The 20,365-nt window shown below is 40.4% G+C and overlaps 1 long non-coding RNA gene across 1 annotated transcript in view; it reads left to right on the top strand.

Moving 5' to 3' along the window:
* The first annotated feature begins 3,251 nt into the window (after window positions 1-3,251).
* The window catches only part of LOC138989199 (uncharacterized), a 214,016-nt gene continuing 196,902 nt past the window's right edge, over window positions 3,252-20,365 (top strand). The window contains exon 1 of the long non-coding RNA XR_011465452.1: window positions 3,252-3,358. This is a non-coding gene — a long non-coding RNA (uncharacterized lncRNA). The remainder of the gene's footprint in view (window positions 3,359-20,365) is intronic.

Here is a 20,365-nt window from a genome sequence, read left to right as displayed (position 1 = left end):
GTGATGAGGTCATCACCGGTTTTATGTGTGTCATCTAAGGCTCTATAGTGTTACTCAGAGTGTTCACCTTGGGAGGAAGGGAGGACCTTTTGAAAGTCACTAATTGGAAGGAAGAGTGATCATAGGATCTAATTTGTGCTTTATTTGTGTGCATGTACCGAGTGCAAAGACATTGCTCTTTGACAAGCATTTCATGTAATCTCACCTGTTCAGATTGCCAGGGAGCAGCCATTTATTTTTTCTATGTGTTTCTTTGGAGACTTTCTCACTACTAGTAGTATGAGAGTTTGGTAAGCCTCAGCTAATATAGGACATCCTTGTGGTTTATAAAACCATTGAAAGTTCTGATGTTGGACAGAATGCATGCTTGACACTGTATCTAAGAAAGAGCCATTCCTGGTATTCAAAGCCAGTTTCCCTCACATACGCATTATAAAAATACTAGGTGGTTATTGGGTTTGGTAGTGGTATTTGTGTGTCATTCTCTTCTTCCTTTGTTGCAACCTCTTCATTTTTTTTACAACCATCCCTTGCATGTCTGTGGTCATCACAAGACTCCTTTTTAAGCAAGGGTTGAATAAGGACAGTATATATTAAGCTCCTACTTAAAGGGTAGCCTTAGGTATACCCTACTATTTCTAGTTGAACTACCAGACTGCACCTAGCTAAGCCTGGAGAGAAGTAACGCACTCTTCTTTGGGAATAATCTTAACTTCCATGCAATAGTTTCTTTGAGAAGAAAAAAGACAAAAAATTAATACCCAGAAAGCAAAAACAAGGAAATCAAAATCATAGTTTTAGAATATTAAGTAGAATATAACTGTTAAAATCATTAAATACCTCAGAAATTAAGCCGTAATTTCCTTCTTAGAACTAAGTTTAAAATAAAAATATGAATGTCCTGCAGTCTAATAGCAAATACAGTCAAGTGGGAGAGGGGGAGAAAAATGATTTAAATTGACAATGGCTTTCACCCAGCAACACCCAGGTCTTGATTTCTAGTGCTGTGCTCCCAAAAAAGGAACCAGGTCTCCTTTGACAAATGGCTGGATCAAGGGCTGGGACAGGGAATACTTCGGAGGAATCTGGAACATCTTGTTTCAGAAAGATAAGATGTGCTAAAAAAAGGTGTGCTAACAGCAACAACAAAAAACAGGGATGAAGGGCATGTCAAAAGGACACAGGGGCCATCTGAGTGAACTCCAATGGCCATAACTAGAACAATTTGAGCAAAAAAAAAAAAAAAAAAATAGTAGTATTTGATTCTAACCTAAAATATAAAATGTCTGTGAGTCCACCACATGGATAGAAATAGATGGTTACATAAATAAATGGAAGCAAAAAAAATAAATTTCCCATGCAGAATTCCAAATAATCCGTGTAGATACTGCTTACTCCAGGAGGTAGAGCTTAACTCCCAGCCTGTTAAGCATGAGCTGGGTGCGATGACTTATTTCTAAAGTGCATTGTATGGAAAAAAGTGAATAAAGAATACTTTTACCACTGGAGAGACCGGACAGACCTTCTAAGCCGGGTGATCATGGTCCCCATCATTAGTGATAAATCATGACGATAACAAACACCTTTGGTTATGAGATGGTGAAAATGGTACTTTACCTCCACAATCTTCCTCTCCAAAGCTGTAATGTCTAATTGTGACAAATTTGAATTGAGGGGTATACTATAAAGTATCAGACTAGTATTCCTTAAATCATCAAAACATAGAAAAATCTGAAAACTGCTACAGGGAAGAGGAGCCTAAGGAGACATGACAACTGATTGTCCTCTGGTGTCTTGGATGGGATCTGGGAAAGAAAATGACGTGAGGTAAAATCTCAGGGAATCTGAATAAAGTGCCGTGTTATTGAAATAATATTTCCATCTCAGTTCATTAGTTAATGACAAATGTCCCATGCTACTGTAGGACATTACTGGTGGGGAAAGTGGATTTAGGGTATATGGAAATTCTCTGTACTCTCTTCACAATTTTTCTTTAAACATAAAACTATTCTCAAATAAAGTGTTTACTGAAAAATGAAGACTGATCCTTCTTTGCTATTTCTAGGGAAGTGAATCTATTTGTAGAAACAGTAATGCATAGTGAGTTTAATTTTTTAATGTCTACCACACTTAAGTGTTGGAGAAGGCAATGGCATCCCACTCCAGTACTCTTGCCTGGAAAATCCCGTGGACGGAGGAGCCTGGTAGGCTGCAGTCCATGGGGTCGCTAAGTGGGACACGACTGAGCGACTTCACTTTCACTTTTCGCTTTCATGCCTTGGAGAAGGAAATGGCAACCCACTCCAGGGTTCTTGCCTGGAGAATCCTAGGGATAGGGGCCTGATGGGTTTCTGTCTATGGGGTCTCACAGAGTCGGATATGACTGAAGTGACTTAGCAGCAGCATACTTAAGTGTTAGGAGAGCATATGAAGGAATGGAAATAAAATGTGTTTTATTCACACACATCATAAAAATTGTATCTACAAGTTTTGAAGAAAAGGAAGTGGATTGAAGAGAGTTGAGTTATAGGCAAGTCTTTTTCTGTAGAACAGCAGGAAGAATTTATATTACCTTAGAGCGTTAAGGCAAGGGAACACTAACTGTAACTACAAACCATTATGTAGATATTTTTAAATATGGAGACTAAAATGAGCAGGGAATGAAAATTTCACCACCCTAATATACAGAAAACCCGGGGAAGTTGTTTAGAAACTCTTTGCAAGGGAGTAAATGATTTTTTCTAAATGCTAGGGGATGCTAATAGTTGGTGGAGTGTTGAAATGAATTATTATTTAATATAAATAACCACTTTCACCATTTACCTGCTTACCTAAGCTCTTTCAGCAGATCAGGTTTTCTTAAAGTGAAGGGACAGCTGTTCTTATATTTACTTTCTTAGCTCAATCACTGGCATTAAAAATCGTTGAAAAATGCTGTTTTCAAAAATAGATGCCCTTAGTAATTTTTAAAAGCAGCCATTCCAGCGTTGCAGTTTATGAAGTTAGGACGAGGCCTGTGCTTTCTGCCGAGGGACATGGAGCGCCCCAACAGCAGGAATTTATGAGTGTGGGGCTAAGTTATTTCTAACCTCCATAATGGAAAGTTCCCTTCAGAATCCCCTTCAGAAACTATTGATTTTCCAGCACAGTGTGTACTTATCAGTAATGCCAAGATTTTGTGGCATCATCTGGCCATGTCATTAGAAAACGGCTGAAACCCTATTCTTTCTATTTTTTCTTCTTCTAGCAAAATTCAACATAAGGAGCTACACTAGGCACTATGGATATCGCCATCCTATGCACTAATTCTGAATTGCATAAGGTCTGGAGTATCTTCCTATAGACCTCTTCAAATAAGGTAAAGACGATCATGCTTCATATGTTCTTGATTTTAATAGGGAATGTAAAGAAGTATTAAAATATCTGCATTTTGGAGTCTGATTGTCAGAGAAGAGAAACAAATTCAGTCAAGTTCAAGGCCTAATGTCTGAATTAGAGTTGCCAGATTTTGTAAATAAAAATACACAATGCCCAGTTAAATTTGAAATTCAGAGATGCCATGATTGTTTTAAAAGGGTAAGTTTGTCCCATGCAATATTTTGGACATACTTATACTAAAAATTATCTGTATTTATCTGAGATGCAAATTGAATTGGGAGTCCTGCATTTTAACAGGCAAGCCTAAAACCTAGCTTGGCTGAAAACGTTTCCTAGTATACAGCTAGAGTCCAGAACACTTTATAACTTGTTAATATCTAACTTCAGGTACCATGAAATGCTGTATTCACAGAGAGCAGCCCTGTGGCAGCAAACCCTTTGAAACATGGTTCATTCATTAAATATTTGCTGAATGCTTTTTACGTGTTCAGCCTTGTGTTAGACTCTGAGACCCAAAAGAAGGGGAAGGCCTGGTCCATTGACCTTTAGAAGCTTGGTTCCACTTACAAGCAGAACTTAGTTGCTGAAATTTAATTTTTCAGCTACCCTGGGGTTAATTACTCATGAGGCTTAGCTCTGCATGGGGTACTATAAAGAGCCCTGTAGACTAATGGGGAATCTGGATGAGGGTAATAGCCCTTGAAATGTGCCTTCCTGGGCGCTTTCAGGAGCAGATCTCCCCACAGGTAGCCCCCTGTGTGGACAGGCACTGGCCATTTGCTCGTTTGGCAGGAAGGATAAAGATAGATATTTTGCAGTTTCTGCTGAGGGAAGCAAAAATTCCCCCCCCCCACCCCCGCCGAGCTGCTGGACGTTTGCATTCTCTTTTTCAAAACCACTGCAAAAATCTTTAGGGCTTAACTAGAATGCACCTTGAAATTTTATTGCCCTATAATTCTGTTTGCTGCAGCACATTAAAATTCCCTTGAATGTTTCTTATGTAACCACTTCTGGTTAACTGTCATCTTGAAGTTATTACAACTTAGTCTTTGCTGCTTTTTTTTTTTTCCGTTTTTCCCAGAGCTGTGAAAGTTCTTTTCTCAGAGGCTTCAAATGCACCAGGCACCCCAGACCTTACCCGGTCCCAGTTTGTGTGGAGCTGGGTGTGTTGTCAGTCTGGGTATTTGTTTTGTCAGGGTAGAGATCTTATTTAAGGAGCATTTTTTAAACTGTCATTGGTGACTTATGTTCTCCTCCGGCCTGCACTGAGTAGGACAAATCCACAGCTTTCACCATCATCCAAACAGTTAATAAATACTTTCTTATGCCCTTGGCTTGATACTCTGTGAAGAATTACAAGGATTATTTGAAGCTGGCTCCTTCTCACTTGTGGTCTTAATTGAAAAGTGAAACAGGGATATGCACAAACAAATAAAACATGAAACTGCAGTGAAATTAAGAAATTTGCCAGAATAATGAGTGGCCAAGCTCGTTCCCTCTTTAGAGCATCTGCTGTTTGTTCCAGCTCCACAGAAAGTTCTTTCTCCAGATTTTTGTATCTCTTGTGCCCTCACTTTATTATTATTATCATTATTACCATCATCAGTTATTGTTATTGAAATATTACTTTCTCAGAGAGATTCTCCTATTTAGAGTTTCCCTCCAGCATTTTTACCAAGTTACTCTAAGCCTTTATCCTAATTTTAGATGCATATTATCAGTATATCTGTCCCTACCTGAAATTATATTATAAATGCATTTATTTCTTAATTTATGACTTATTTATCACCATAGAATTAAGTTCCATAAAGGCACTAACTTTATCTAATTTGCCACCATGTTCTTAAAGTCCAAAAGAACAGCTGCTATGTAGGAAGTGCTTGCTATATTTTGGTGGGTGAATGAATGAATGAATCCCATTTGGCTCAGGATGAGAGGTGTGGCAGAATATCTATTTGGGAGGGTGTTAAAAAAGATATAAGAAGAGTGAAGAGTAACGAATCCTTTTAAAATAATAATGGGATCTCAGAGAATGTGTCTGATCATGGAAAGGGCCCAGAAGAGACCCAGGTGGAGAAATTCCAGTCTTGAGGCAAGAATGGAGCCCCAGACAATAGAAGAGAGATGAACTCTTCTCTCTTAGAAGAAGAGAAGTGGTGTTTGGGGCAGGAGTCTTCATGCCTCTTCTTGGTTCCTGAGCTCGAGTAGCTGAGAATAGTGGGCCAGTTTGTACAGGTAGCCTTTGTGTGGCCTGGTGCTCAGAACAAGGGTGATGGATAGTTCATCTTCTAGTGCCCACAGGTGTGTTCTATCTGTTCCAAACGAGACCTCACCTGGCAGCCTGTTAAACTGAGGACTTCAGTTGCCCTGCGCAGTGACTAGAGTCTCTTATTCATCACCTGCTCCATCTCTTAGAACCAAGGAATCCCTGAGAGAAGTTTTCTGGCAGAGTACAGAGACTGAGGTGTGTCTCCTATTTTAAGTTAAGGGTAGGGGCTGTTCGGGAGGAATTTACTTTGCTATTTGAAGGCAGATATATAAAGGACAGTTTGTTCATCAGCCCTTTCAGCTGATGAGACGGTTGGCGTTTCCACTGGCATCCTATCTGGTCAAACCTCATGGAACAAACAGTCCTGTCCTGGGCATTATACCTGCCGTGACTATTTGCTGTTGATGTTTCAGGAGTGTCCCAGTTGCAGAATGCTGTAGTGCCTGTTCTGGTGTTGCGTGTGTGTGTGTGGTCAGTTGCTCAGTCATGTCTGAATCTTTGTGACTCTGTGGATTGTAGCCCTCCCGGCTCCTCTGTCCATGGGATTCCCCAGGCAAAAATACTGGAGTGGGTTGCCATTTCCTCCTCCAGGGGATCTTCCTGACCCAAGGATCAAAGTTTTGTCTCTTGTGTCTTCTGCATTGCAGGCGGGTTCTTTACTGCTGAGACACCAGGGATTCCCATGCTGTGGTGCTGGCTAATGGTCACAATTAGATGCTGTTTAGATGCTGTTCTATAAGTGCCAAAGAAATTGAATCCCCGACTTCAAGAAATCATTCAAAAATTAGTTTCAGACTTTCATTATTGCCACTTGTATTTATGCAAACTAACTTGAACTTTCTGGATATTGTCCTAAGTCCAAAACCACTTAAGCCATGGTGATTCTCATCAGAAGGGATGTCAGGAGGGAAACTGGTTGAGATAAGCGAAACAAGCATGATACTTTTCATAAATAGTACTGAGCATTTCGGGCTTCTCCAGTGGCTCAGCAGTAAAGAATCTGCCTGCAATGTAGGAGATGCAGGTTTGATCCCCGAGTCAGAAAGAGCCCCTGGAGGAGGGCATGGCAACCCACACCAGTATTCTTGCCTGGAGAATATTATGGGCAGAGAAGCCTGGCAGGCTACAGTCCCTACGGTCGCAAAGAGTCGGGCTCAACTGAAGTGATTGAGCATGTGCGCACACACTGAGCATTTCATGTACAGCTCCATTGTAAAGCAGGTATGTGTGGGGCTTCTGAATCAACTCAAGGTTCTGAGAGTCAGCAGGGGAGATAAAAGATGGGTATGTAAAGAGAGAGTTTTTCCTTATTTCCATGAAAGGACAGTAGTTGACAGTATGTGCTTACCAGAATTCTTACTCCGCAGGAAGTCTTTCTTCCCTGGGCCTGTATCATGTGGTCTTTCCAGGCCACCTGAAGGGAGGACCTGATGTTTGCTGAGTTCTTCCTCTGGGTCAGGATGCTTAGCACTTGATGTACACTGTTCATCATCTTGTTAACAGCTAGTAGCGCCATTCTTTCCCCCACTTTACTGAGCAGGAAATGGAATTTAGGAGGGATAGAGTTCTAGCTCTCCAGCTGCTACTGCTGCTGCTGCTGCTAAGTCACTTCATTCGTGTCCAACTCTGTATGACCCCATAGGTGGCAGCCCACCAGGCTCCCCCGTCCCTGGGATTCTCCAGGCAAGAACATTGGAGTGGGTTGCCATTTCCTTCTCCAATGCATGAAAGTGAAAAGTGAAAGTGAAGTCGGTCAGTCGTGTCCGACTCTTAGAGACCCCATGGACTGTAGCCCACCAGGCTCCTCCGTCCATGGGATTCTCCAGGCAAGAGTACTGGAGTAGGGTGCCATCGCCTTCTCCAGCTCTCCAGCTCTCCAGCTGGATGGGGGTTAAAAAAAAAAGGGAGGATTCCAGGGTGAGTCTTGAACTTCACCGTTCTTTGCTATGTCCTAACCTCTCCACCCCCTCCCACGCCTCACCCCTGGCTGTGGATGGTCAGTGCTGCTTTCTCTCCATCCTCTGAACTTAAGAGCAGAAGAGAGGCTACACAGCTCAGCCCAAAGGAGGTAGTGTGAACCCTAAGACAAAGAGTGGTTCTATGATTCAAGTCCCCAAGGCAGGCTTTACAGACAGTGTATGATATCAGTAGTGTGCATTTGATTTGATAAAATAATTATATTTTACATTTAATCACCAAAGTAATCCTGAGGATTAGATTAAAAGGATATTATGATCATCTCACTTTTAAGGTTAAAAAAAAAAAAATGAGACTTAAGGAGACAGAGCTTGTGATAAGACATAAAGGCCTTTAGAATTTGTTCAGTGTTCAGAGGGAGATTCTATTTCTGTCTGAGACACACAAGGCAAATTGGTATCCAGGTCCTTCTACATCCCCTCTATCAACCATCTATCCAGATGGCAGGTGCATCATAGCAATACAGCAGGTAAAAGGTCCAGGAAGAGTATCTGAGCTTTTCTTACATGATGAGATCACATAAATTGCCTATTGTGAGTGGATTACCTGACAAAAATTAAGCGTAATTTAAATTTTTAGTGGGCACTCAGAATTCAGTAAGCAACTTCAATGCTGTCAAAGCTGTTTTCTGTATGTCCTATTACAGAGAATGAGGCACTTAATCTTTAAAAAGTGATCAATTAGTCTGACTTACGTCACATCTTACTGACAATGCCTGCTACCAGCTGGCTGCTTCTGAATCTGTTTTTCTTCTTCTTCTTATTTGGGAGAAAATGTTTGAAAGGAAAGGTAAAGAAAGTCTGAATACATTTCTATAACTCTTGAAATGTTCATTAGTCTTCTTGTGCTGAAGGCTGATCACACCTGTTTACTTCTGCCGCCTGAAAGTTTCCTTAGCTTTTTTCTCCTAGCCTGCAATGTCTGCTTAATGATGTCACAAACCTTTCTCAATACACAATGTCAACAAGATTCTTTGTCGCTTGGTAGATAGTTGAGGGTGATTGGGAGTGGAGGGCAAGGCCAGGGCTGAGGGCCTGGATTCTAGTCCTGTACCAGCACCAGTTGAAGTGTTTCTAAGATGGTGCTTAAGGAAACCCATTCATGTGATTTTCATTTAGTCAGCCTTGAGTGATGCAAGAGCATCTGCAATTTTTTTAAAATGGTATTTATTTAGTTTTGGCTGTGCTGGGTCTTGTTTGCGGCGAGCAGGCTTTTTTCTCGAGTTGCAGCGAGCAGGGGGTTACTCTCTAGTTGCCGTGCACAGGCTTCTCACTGCGGTGCCTTCTCTGGTTGCAGAGCACAGGCTCTAGGCTGTGCAGGCGTCAGCAGTAGCACAGGCTACACTAAAGTGCAGGTTCAGTAGGCCCTCTGTCTCCACTTCGGTCAGCCTTTTCCGAGATTTTGTAAGTACCCTCTTTCTGCATTTAAACTTTTGGTGAGCCATCTAGAGCAGTTTCTCTTTCCTGTAATGCAACCAGAAACACTCATTGCAAAGTAGGCTTTGTGGGAGCCTGATGCATGGAGCCTCATGCTCTGATCTTAGTATCCATCCATCATTAGCCTGGGAGTGGGAAGGGCCAGCCCTGCCCCAAGGCTGCAGGGCTGCAAGGGCACAAAATACAGTGCCAAACTTTCAAGCTTGAAATCTGGTCCCACCGCTTACAACTTTTTTAACTTTAAACAAGGTAACCCCTTTGGATTTTTGTTTCCTTACTGTAAAAAGAGACTGTGTGCTGTGTGCTAAGTCGCTTCGGTCCTGTCCGACTCTTTATGACCCTATGGACTGTAGCCTGCCAGGCTCCTCTGTCCATGGGATTCTCTAGGCGGGAATACTGGAGTGGGTTGCCATGTTCTCTTCCAGGGGATCTTCCTGATCCAGGCACTGAACCTGCATCTCTTACATCTTCTGCTTTGGTGGTCGGGTTCTTTACCACTAGCGCCACCTGAGCAACCCAAAAAATGGACTAGTAGATGGCTCAGACTGTAAAGAATCTGCCTGCAGGGTGGGAGACCTGGGTTTGATCTCTGGGTTGGGAAGATGCCCTGGCAACCCACACCAGTATTCTTGCCTGGAGAATCCCCATGGACAGAGGAGCCTGGCAGGTTACAGTCCATGGGCTCGCAGAGTCAGACATGACTGAATGACTAAGCACAGCACCATAAGTAATTCTAAGTGACTTAGGTCATTGCTATACAGATATAATTAGGTGGGTATAGCATTGCTTTTAACAGCTGTGCTTATGCTTAGTCTCTCAGTCATGTCTGACTCTTTGCGACCCCATGGACTGTAGCTCACCAGGCTCCTCTGTCCATGGGGATTCTCTAGGCAAGAATACTGGAGTGGGTTACCATACCCAGTATGTTTTAAATCTGAAGGTTTTAAGCACTGGAGCTTCCCAGGTAGCTCAAGCGGTCAAGAATTTGCCTGCCCATGCAGGAGCGGCAGGAGAGACAGGATTGATCCCTGGGTCAGGAAGATCCCCTGGAGGAGGAAATGGCAACTCACTCCAATATTCTTGCCTGGAGAATCCCATGGACAGAGGAGCCTGGTGGGCTACAGTCCACGGGGTCGCAACAGAGTCAGGCACAGCTGAAGCGACTGGGCAGGCACATGCTTCAAGTAACATGTGTTGTACCTCGTCACCAAGACTAGACTGAACCTGCCCAAAGGGTTCCAGACACTGGGAGCTGTTTGCTCACCACTGCACCCCCTCTTGCTAACAGAGCTTGATGAATGTTTATGAAATGGATAAATAGATACCAGGCAGCTTATATGCAGACTATGAGTTGCAGGTGAGGAAGTAAGAATAGACCAATGTTCGGTTTCACTCATGAGTGGCCAACACTCTGCTCTCTGGGGTGGGTGGAAAGTGTTTAAGGGACTCATTGATTAACTCCTGCCCCCTTTTGGTTGGTGACCTAATCAAGTGTTTGGGAGTTGTCAGTGCATTTTCTCCAGTAAATGTTTGAAGCACTCAATATATACTTTTCTTACCAAATCTTATTGATGCCATGAAGATCTGGTTGTTAGGAACCTGTGGCAGATGTATGAATATTATCTGGTTTTCTCACTTGTCTGTCTTGTAAAGTAGCGGAGGGTCACAGTTACCCATGTATTAGGGTCTCCCCTGGACTTTGTTATAAGTACCTACTTTTCTTGTATGTCCCTATTTCTAACCAGCTCTGTGGGTGATTCTGAGGCACAAAGAAGTGTGAGAACCACTGGCCTGGTGGCTGTACACATTTTGCCTCCTAAGAAAATGTTTTTGCATGACCGTCTTGCATGTTACACTTGTGTAACAAACAACATATTATATATATTTTTAATTTGCATTACATGAGAGCATTTAATTTGCATTACACAAGAACATTAAATGAGCATTAAATGTGCATTAATTTGCATTATACGAGAGCGTTAAAGGAGTATAAATGTGCTGTATGACTCCCAGTTTACAAAAGAGGAAAATGATGAAGTCCATCTTCTTTCTCTAAAATACACTGGTATTTCTGTTGTGCATCTTGTGCATGTAGTTTTGGTACAGCCTTTGTCATTAATTAGTTTTGTTATTTGCTTCTCTACACATCAGCTGCTCCACTTACAAATAACTTGAAGGTGGTCTGGAGTGAAGCAGTGGGGAAAGGGGAGCCTGAGATTAGATGGGGAATGGGCTAGTTTTTTAATTGTTCTTGACTGAAAGAATACCATTGACAGGCAGGACACAGCTTTTTGACTCATTTCTCAAGTTAAAAAAAATGCAAATTCTTCCTTTTTCTATGACAACAAGAACAACAAAAACCTATGTCAACCGATGGTTGACATTTATTGAGCACTCATTTCAGGACAGCTGTGGTGCTGAGAGCTTTACATTCTTTGTTGACTCCTCATAACAACCTCATGAGTCAGACATCATCATTGGTGCTGTTTGCAGAAGTTGAAACTGATGCTTAAAGAAGCTCAGTAGTTGCCTAAAGATACAGTCTAAGTGGGAGAGCAGTGGGCTCTCTCCAGAGGATTTAACCACCAAGGTGGTTTGTAAGGCCCTGATCCTTGACCAAAGCAGGATGCCTCCAGGAGGCGTCACTGAGTACAAGCAACTGGGTGAATCTCATTATGGGGCTTCCTGGGACCTATGTAGGGCTTCCCTGGTGGCTCAGATGGTCAGGAGTCTACTCGCACTTCAGGAGATCCAGGTTCAGTCACTGGGTTGAAAAGATCCCCTGGAGAAGGAAATGGCAACCCACTCCAGTACTCTTGCCTAGAAAATCCCGTGGACGGAGGAGCCTGGAAGGCTACAGTCCATGGGGTGGCAAAGAGTTGGACACGACTAAGCGACTTCACTTTCTTTGGGGCCTATGTGAATTTATTAAGAAGAGAAAGGCTTCATGAATTGCTGTATTTTAACTGATATTTTAGGCAAATTTCTTGCATAGCTGAGACCAGAATTGAGAGAATTTTACCTAAAATTTCCAAATCTTCCTTCTATTCCAAAAGTCCCCATAGTTTCCTAAATGAAAGGAAAAAAAAAAAAAGGTTAAGTAAATAACATACTTCCTCAAACTTTAGCCTTTTTAATCTGTTCCTGACTAGTAGGCTGTCTAATCACCCGGAACTTTAGAGCTATTATCTAAACAATCCACATTCTGACTCCAGTAGTTTTCAAAGTTGGGAGAGTATGATAACCTTTTGATTCAGGAAGGAAATCTTAGAATTTCTATTTTTAACTGATCCTTCAGAAAGTTTATTTTCACACATAAGACATAATGTAGTCATATGTATGTTAAATCAATGACTAAATAAACAAATGTTTATTATGTGTATTCAAAAATGTTGGAGACAACCAATTTAGTCATTATTCTTTTCTATTTTTTTAATTTTTTATTTTATATTGGAGTATCAGGTGTGACTGAGCAACTAATGCACACATACATAGTTGATTTACAATATTGTGTTAGTTTCAGGTATACAGCAAAGTGATCCCATTATACATATAATATATATCTATTCTTTTTCAGATTCTTTTCCCATTGATTATTATAGACTATTGAATAGAATTCCCTGTGCTATACAGTAGGTCCTTGTTGATTATCTATTTTATATATAGTAGGGTCTGTATGTCGATTCGAAACTCCTAATTTATCCCCTACCCCCACCACCTTTCCTCTGCATGAAGCTGGTTTTCTCTGTGGATAGAAGTACAGTCTGTGTTCCACTTATCTATTGCTAGCTAACAAACTACCCCCCAAACTGGTAGTTTAAAATGATATTAATATTTACATTTCTCACAAAGCTGATGTTTGGGCAGGGCTCAGTGGTACCGGCTTGTGTCTGCTCCATCAGGATGGCTTGCAAGCTGGGCTGGAGGCTGTGCACTTACAGGCCTGGCCACTGATACTGCCTGGGGTCTGAGAAGACTCAAACACTTGCAGACAAAAACAACTGGGGCTTCTTGGTTCCTCTCTGTTTTCCTCATTGGTCTCTCCATGTGACCTCTCCAGTGTGGCAACTTCAGCTTATCTGGACTTTTGACAGAGCCACTCATGGTGCCCACAGGGCGTGTCCCAAGGGAGAGAGCCGGGAGGGAGCCCAGTGACCTTTTCTAACCTAGCCTCTAAAGTCCTGAAGTCATCCAGGGTCACTTCTGCCACACTTTACTTTTTAGGAGTAACTTTTGGGAATCAGACTTCATTTTTTGATGAGCGGAGTGTCAAAAGCTTTATAAACTTCTACACTTTCCTTAACTTGATGAGGATGGTGAAAGACCAGTAAGGGGAATGGATATCATCTAATGAAATCTGGACATTAAACTGCAGCCTGGATGTGAACCAGAGGGGCTGAGTTGAGTGGATTCCAAACTGAGTGGATTCAACCCACCTGTCCCGGTTGCCTTCCTGCATCTCTACCTCAGCGCCCGCATAGGCCCTGGGAAACTCCACCAGGCTTCTAGCCTGGTCCAGAAGTATTTGAAAAGGCATTTGGAGGTGGGGATAGAAAAAAGATATCAAGAATAGACTAGATGACACCCCATGAAGGGGAAAGAATTCGGGATTCCATTTTTCTATTCAGGTAGGTCTGAGAGAAGGGGTTGAGGGTCCTCCCGCCAAACTGTTATGCATGTCAAAATGTCATCACTGATATGTGTGTTATTAAAAAAAAATGCATATTTCTTCCTTCAAAAGGTCATGTCAATCATAGGTATGTATGCCTATAAAAAATATGTATGTATGTGTGCCTGCTCAGTTGTGTCCAACTCTTTGCCACCCCATGGACTCCTCTGTCCACCCACCAGGATCCTCTGTCCATGGGATTTCCCAGACTGGAATACTGGAGTGGGTTGCCATTTCCTCTTTCAGGGATGCAATCTTTATGTCCTGTGTCTCTTGTTTTGGCAGGCAGATTCTTTACTACTGAAGCACCTGGGAAGCCAAAAAATTTGTATACTTTCTATCAAAAGGTTATTTCAGTAACAGATGTGTGTTCTAATGAAACTGTGTACTTTTGCTATAAGCATTTCCTATCTGCAGGTTAGTTGATATTACTGAAACAAAAGTATAGCCAATGAACACTTAAAGTCACTTTCTTTTCTGCTCTTCACAACCCTTCTTTTTTTTTTTCCTCCTATTATTAATGTCTTTTTTTTTTAATGTGGTATATCTGTTACAATTGATGAGTCAGTTTCAATACATTGTTTTTATACTTTGTATTGTCTTGACAAATGTATAATGATACGTAATGTAGTATCATACAAAAGTGTTATTGCCTTAAAAATGTCCTGTGTTCTATCTGTTCATGGCTTCATTACCCTCAAACCTCTGACAACCAGTGATCTTTTTGCCATCTCCATAATATTGCCTTTTCCAGAATGTCACATGTTTGGAATCATATGGCAGTAGCTTTTTTAGACTATCTTCATTCACTTATCTATATGCATTTAAGCTTATTCCATGTCTTTTCGTGGCTTGATAGCTCATTGCGTTTTATCACTGAATAATATTCTATTGTACACGTACACTGGTTTGGTTATTCATTCACCCATTTGTGAATCTTGGTTGCTTCCAATTTTTGGCAATTATGAATAAGCTACTATAAACATTTGTGGACAGGTTTTTCTATGGACATAAACTTTCAACTCATTTAGGTACATGCCAAGGAGTGCTATTGCTTGATTATATAAAAAGGGTATTTTCAGTTTTGTAAGAAACTGTCAAAATGTTTTCCAAAGTGGTTGTGCCATTTTGCATTCCCACCAGCAATGAATGAGAATTCCTATTTCTCAACATTCTCAACCAGCATTTGGTGTTCTCAGTGTTTTGGATTTCAGTCATTATAACAGTTGTATAGTGCTATTTCATTATTTTAATTGAAGTCCCCTAAGGATATATGATGTAAGTATATTTGTGTTTGCTTCTTTGCCACCTGTACATCTTCTTTGGTGAGGTTCCCAACACTTCTGATAAAATAAATTTATAACAAGTATTTGAGTAAAATCTCTTTTCTATAAATAATAAAACACTATAAAAGAATTCCTTCTTGATAACCTACTCCATTGAGGTGACTGAGGTTAAGTGCTTTGATTTGTGTAATTTTCATTTAATTCTTAATTTCTAAGAATATGTTTGTTCCTGAAATTATGCTAAATTCTGGGCTAAAGTCTAATAATGGCTTACTTTCACTTTGGATTAAGTAGCTTAAAAGAAGGCATAGAAGAATGAAGAAATTTGGAAGTTGTTCAAAGGAAAGTCTTAAAGATGATTAAAGAGTTGAGACATAAGACCCAAGAAAGTATAATTTATTGAGATTATTCAACTTTTTCTTGATGTTTGCTTATTAGATTTTTATTCACTTATTTTTTAATTAGAGGATAATTGGCTTACAATATTGTGTAGGTTTCTGCCATACATCAGCATGAATCAGCCATAGGTATACATATGTCACCTCCCTCTAGAACCTCCGTCCCACTGCCCACCCCATCTCATTTCTCTAGGTTGTCACAGAGTACTGGGTTTGAGCTCCCTGAATCATATAGCAAATTCCCACTGGCTATCTATTTTACATATGGTAATGTATATGTTTCAGTACTGCACTCTCAATTCATTCCACCCTCTCCTTCCCCCACTGTGTCCATAAGTCTGATCTCTATATCTGTATCTCCATTGCTGCCCTGCAAATAGGTTCATCATGTGAAGACTTAATTTGGGGGGAGGGGGGCTTCAAAATCACTGCAGATGGTGACTGCAGCCATTAAATTAAAAGATGCTTGTTCCTTGGAAGAAAAGTTATGAACAACCTAGATAGCATATTAAAAAGCAGAGACATTACTTTGCCAACAAAGGTCCATCTAGTCAAGCTATGGTTTTTCCAGTAGTCATGTATGGATGTGAGAGTTGGACTCTAAAGAAAGCTAAGCGCTGAAGAATTGATGCTTTTGAACTGTGGTATCGGAGAAGACTCTTGAGAGTCCCTTGGACTGCAAGGAGATCCAACCAGTGAATCCTAAAGGAAATCAGTCCTGAATATTCATTGGAAGGACTGATGTTGAAGCTGAAACTCCACTACTCTGGCCACCTAATGTGAAGAACTGACTCATTAGAAAAGACTCTGCTGCTGGAAAAGATTGAAGCAGGAGAAGGAGACAACAGAGGATGAGATGGTTAGATGGCATCACTGACTCAATGGACATGAGTTTGAGGAGGCGACAGGAGTTGGTGATAGACAGGAAAGCCTGGTGTGCTGCAGTCCATGGGGTTACAAAGAGTCAGACATGACTGAGCAACTGAACTGACTGACTGAACTGAAATAGGTTCATCAGTATGATCTTTCTAGTTTCCATATAATTTCTGACTTTTTAAACTCTTTATAATAGGCTCTAAGTTCATCTACCTCATTAGAACTGACTCAAATGTATTTCTTTTTATGGGTAGTATTGCACTGTATATATGTACAACTTCTTTATCCATTCATCTGTTGATGGATGCCTAGGTTGCTTCCATGTTATAACTATTGTAAATATTGCTGCAATGAGCATTGGGGTACATGTGTCTTTTTCAATTATGATTTCTTCATGGTATATGCCCAGTAGTTGGATTGTTTGGTCATGTGGTAGTTTTATTCCTGTTTTTTTAAGGAATAAATAAAAGGGATCCAGATTGAAAAAGTATTAATACTCTTACTGTTGCATATGGCATGATATTCTATGTAGAAAACCTTAAAGAAAGATGCAACCAGAAAATTGCTAGAGCTAATCAATGAATATAGTAAATTCATAGGATATAAAATTAATACACAGAAATCCCTAGCATTCCTATACACTGAAAAATCAGAAAGAGAAATTAAGAAAATAATCCCATTCACCATTGCAGCAAAAAGAATAAAATACCAAGGAATAATACTACCTAAAGATACAGAAGACCTGTATGCAAAAATTTATAAGACACTGATGAAAGAAATCAAAGGTGACACAAACAGATGGAGAGATATACCATGTTCTTGGAATGGAAGAATCAATACTATGAAAATTACTCTTCTGTCCAAAGCAATCTATTGATTCAGTGCAATCTTTATTAAACTATAAATGGTATTTTTCACAGAACTAGAACAAATAATGTCACAATTTGCATGAAAACACAAAATACCCTGAATGGCCAAAGCAATCTTGAGAAAGAAGAATGGAGCTTATCCATTCTTAACCAGAAAGCAACTTTCCTGACTTCAGGCTATACCACAAAGCTACAGTCGTCAAGACAGTATGGTACTGGCACAGAAACAGAAATATAGACCAATGGAACAAGATAGAAAGCTCAGAGATAAAATCCATGCACGTATGGGCAGTTTATCACTGATAAAGGAGGCAATAACATACAATGGAGAAAAGACAATGTCTTCAGTGAATGATGCTGGGAGAATTGGACAGCTATAATGTAAAACAATGAACTTAGAACACTTCCTAACATGATATACAAAGATAAACTTAAAATGGAGGAAAGACCTAACTGTAAGACCAGAAACTATAAATCTCTTAGAGGAAAACATAGGCAGAACACTCTTTGACATAAAGCACAGCAAGATTCTCTATTACCCACTTTCTAGATTAATGGAAATAAAAAATAAACAAATGAGACCTAATTAAACTCAAAAACTTTTATACAGCAAAGGAAACTATAACTAAGGTGAAAAGACAGAGTTGGGAGAAAATAATAGCAGGTGAAACAACTGATAAATGACTGATCTCCAAAATATATAAGCAGCTCATGCAGCTCAACACCAGATGGTCAATACTGAAATCAGATTTATTATATTCTTTGCAGCCGAAGATGGAGAAACTCTATACAATCAACAAAACAAGACTTAGATTTGACTGTGGCTCAGATCATGAGCTCCTAATTGCAAAATTCAGGCTTAAATTGAAGACAGTAGGGAAGCCACAGCGTCATTTAGGTATGGCCTAAATCAAATCCCTTATGATTATACAATGGAGGTAATGAAAAGATTCAAGGGATTAGATCTGGTAGACAGAGTGACTGAAGAACTATGGACAGAGGTTCGTAATGTTGTAGAGGAGGTGGTGACCAAAACTATCCCCAAGAAAAAGAAATGCAAGAAGTCAAAGTAGTTGTCTGAAGAGGTCTTATGAATGACTGAGAAGAGAAGCAAAAGGCAAAGGAGAAAGGGAAAGATATACACAACTGAATGCAGAATTCTGGAAAATAGCAAGGAGATAAGATAACCTTCTTAAGTGAATAATGCAAAGAAATAAAGGAAAACAATAGAATGGAAAAGACTATACATCTCTTCAAGAAAATTGCAAATAGCAAGGGAACATTTCATGCAAAATTGGGCACAATAAAGGACAGAAACAGCAAGAACCTAACAGAGTCAGAAGATACCAAGAAAGAGGTGGCAAGAATACACAGAAGAACTATACAAGAAAGGTCTTAATGACTTGGATAAACAAAATGGTGTGGTCATTCATCTAGAGCCAGATATCCTGGAGTGTGAAGTCAAGTGGGCATTACTACTAACAAAATTAGTGGAGGTGATGAAATTCCAGTGGAGCTATTTCAGATCCTAAAAGACGATGCTCTTAGAGTGTTTCACTCAATATGTCAGCATATTTGAAAAACTGAAGAGTGGCCACAGGACTGGAAAAGGTTAATTTTCATTCCAATCTCAAAGAAAATCAATGCCAAAGAATGTTCAAACTACTGTATAATTGCACTCATTTCACATGCTAGCAGGGTAATGCTCAAAATCCTTCCTTCAAGCTAGGCTTTAGCAGTATGTGAACAGAGAACTTCCAGATGTACAAGCTGGATTTAGAAAAGGCAAAGGAACCAAAGATCAAATTGCCAACATCTGTCGAATCATAGAAAAAGCAAGGGATTCCTAAAAACCCATCTACTTCTGCTTCATGACTACACTAAAGCCTTGACTATGAGGATCACAAGAAACTATAGAAAATTCTTAAAGAGATGGGAATACCAGCCCACCTCACCTGCCTCTTGAGAAATCTGTATGCAGGTGAGGAAGCAACAGTTAGAACCAGACATGGAATAATGAACTGGTTCAAAACTGGGAAAGGAGGACTACAAGGCTGTATATTGTCACCCTGCTTATTTAACTTCTATGCAGAGTCAGTTCAGTTCAGTCACTCAGTTGTGTCCGACTCTGTGACCCCATGGACTGCAGCACACCAGGCCTGCCTGTCCCTCACCAACTCCTGGAGTTTACTCAAACTCATGTCCATCAAGTTGGTGATGCCATCCAACCATCTCATCCTCTGTTGTCCCCTTCTCATCCTGCCTTCAATCTTCCCCAGTATCAGGGTCTTTTCCAGTGACTCAGTTCTTTGCATCAGGTGGCCAAAGTATTGGAGTTTCAGCTTCAGCATCAGTCCTTCCAGTGAATATTCAGGACTGATTTCCTTTAGGATGGACTGGATCTCCTTGCAGTCCTAGGGACTCTCAAGAATCTCTCCAACACCACAGTTCAAAAGCATCATTTCTGTAGTGTTCAGCTTTCTTTATAGTCCAACTCTCACATCTGTACATGGCTACTAGAAAAACCATAGCTTGGACTGATGGCAAAGTAATGCAGGGTACATCATGCAAAATGCCAGACTGGATGAATCACTAGCTAAAATCAAGATTGCAGGGAGAAAATTCAGTCACCTCAGATATGCAGATGATACCACTCTAATGGCAGAAAGTGAAGAGGAACTGAAGAGCCTATTTATGAAGATGAAAGAGGAGAGGGAAAAAGCTGGTTTAAAACTCAACATTCAAAAAACTAAGATCATGGCATCTTGTTCCATCACTTCATGGCAAATAACTGGAAAAAAGTAGAAACAGTGGCAGATTTTATTTTCTTGTGCTCAAAAATCACTGTGGATTTTTTAAAAAATATAAATTTTCATTAAAAAGCAGAGATATCACTTTGCTGACAAAGGTCTGTATTTTCAAAACTTTTTTTTATTTTTATAATAGTCATGTACAGATATGTGTTTGACTATAAAGAAGGCTAAGCACCAAATAATTGATGCTTTTGAATTGTGGTGCTGGAGAAGACTCTTGAAAGTCCCTTGGACAGCATGTAGATCAAACCAGTCAACCCTAAAGGAAATCAACCCTGAATATTCATTGGAAGGACTGATGCTGAAGCTCAAGCTCCAGTACTTTGGCCACCTAATGCAAAGAGTTGACTCACTGGAAAAGACCTTGGTGCTGGGAAAGATTAAAGGCAGGAAG

This window comes from Bos mutus, chromosome 9 (assembly GCF_027580195.1).
Source record: "Bos mutus isolate GX-2022 chromosome 9, NWIPB_WYAK_1.1, whole genome shotgun sequence".
Taxonomy (NCBI): domain Eukaryota; kingdom Metazoa; phylum Chordata; class Mammalia; order Artiodactyla; family Bovidae; genus Bos; species Bos mutus.
This window is presented reverse-complemented; position numbering and strand designations above follow the sequence as displayed.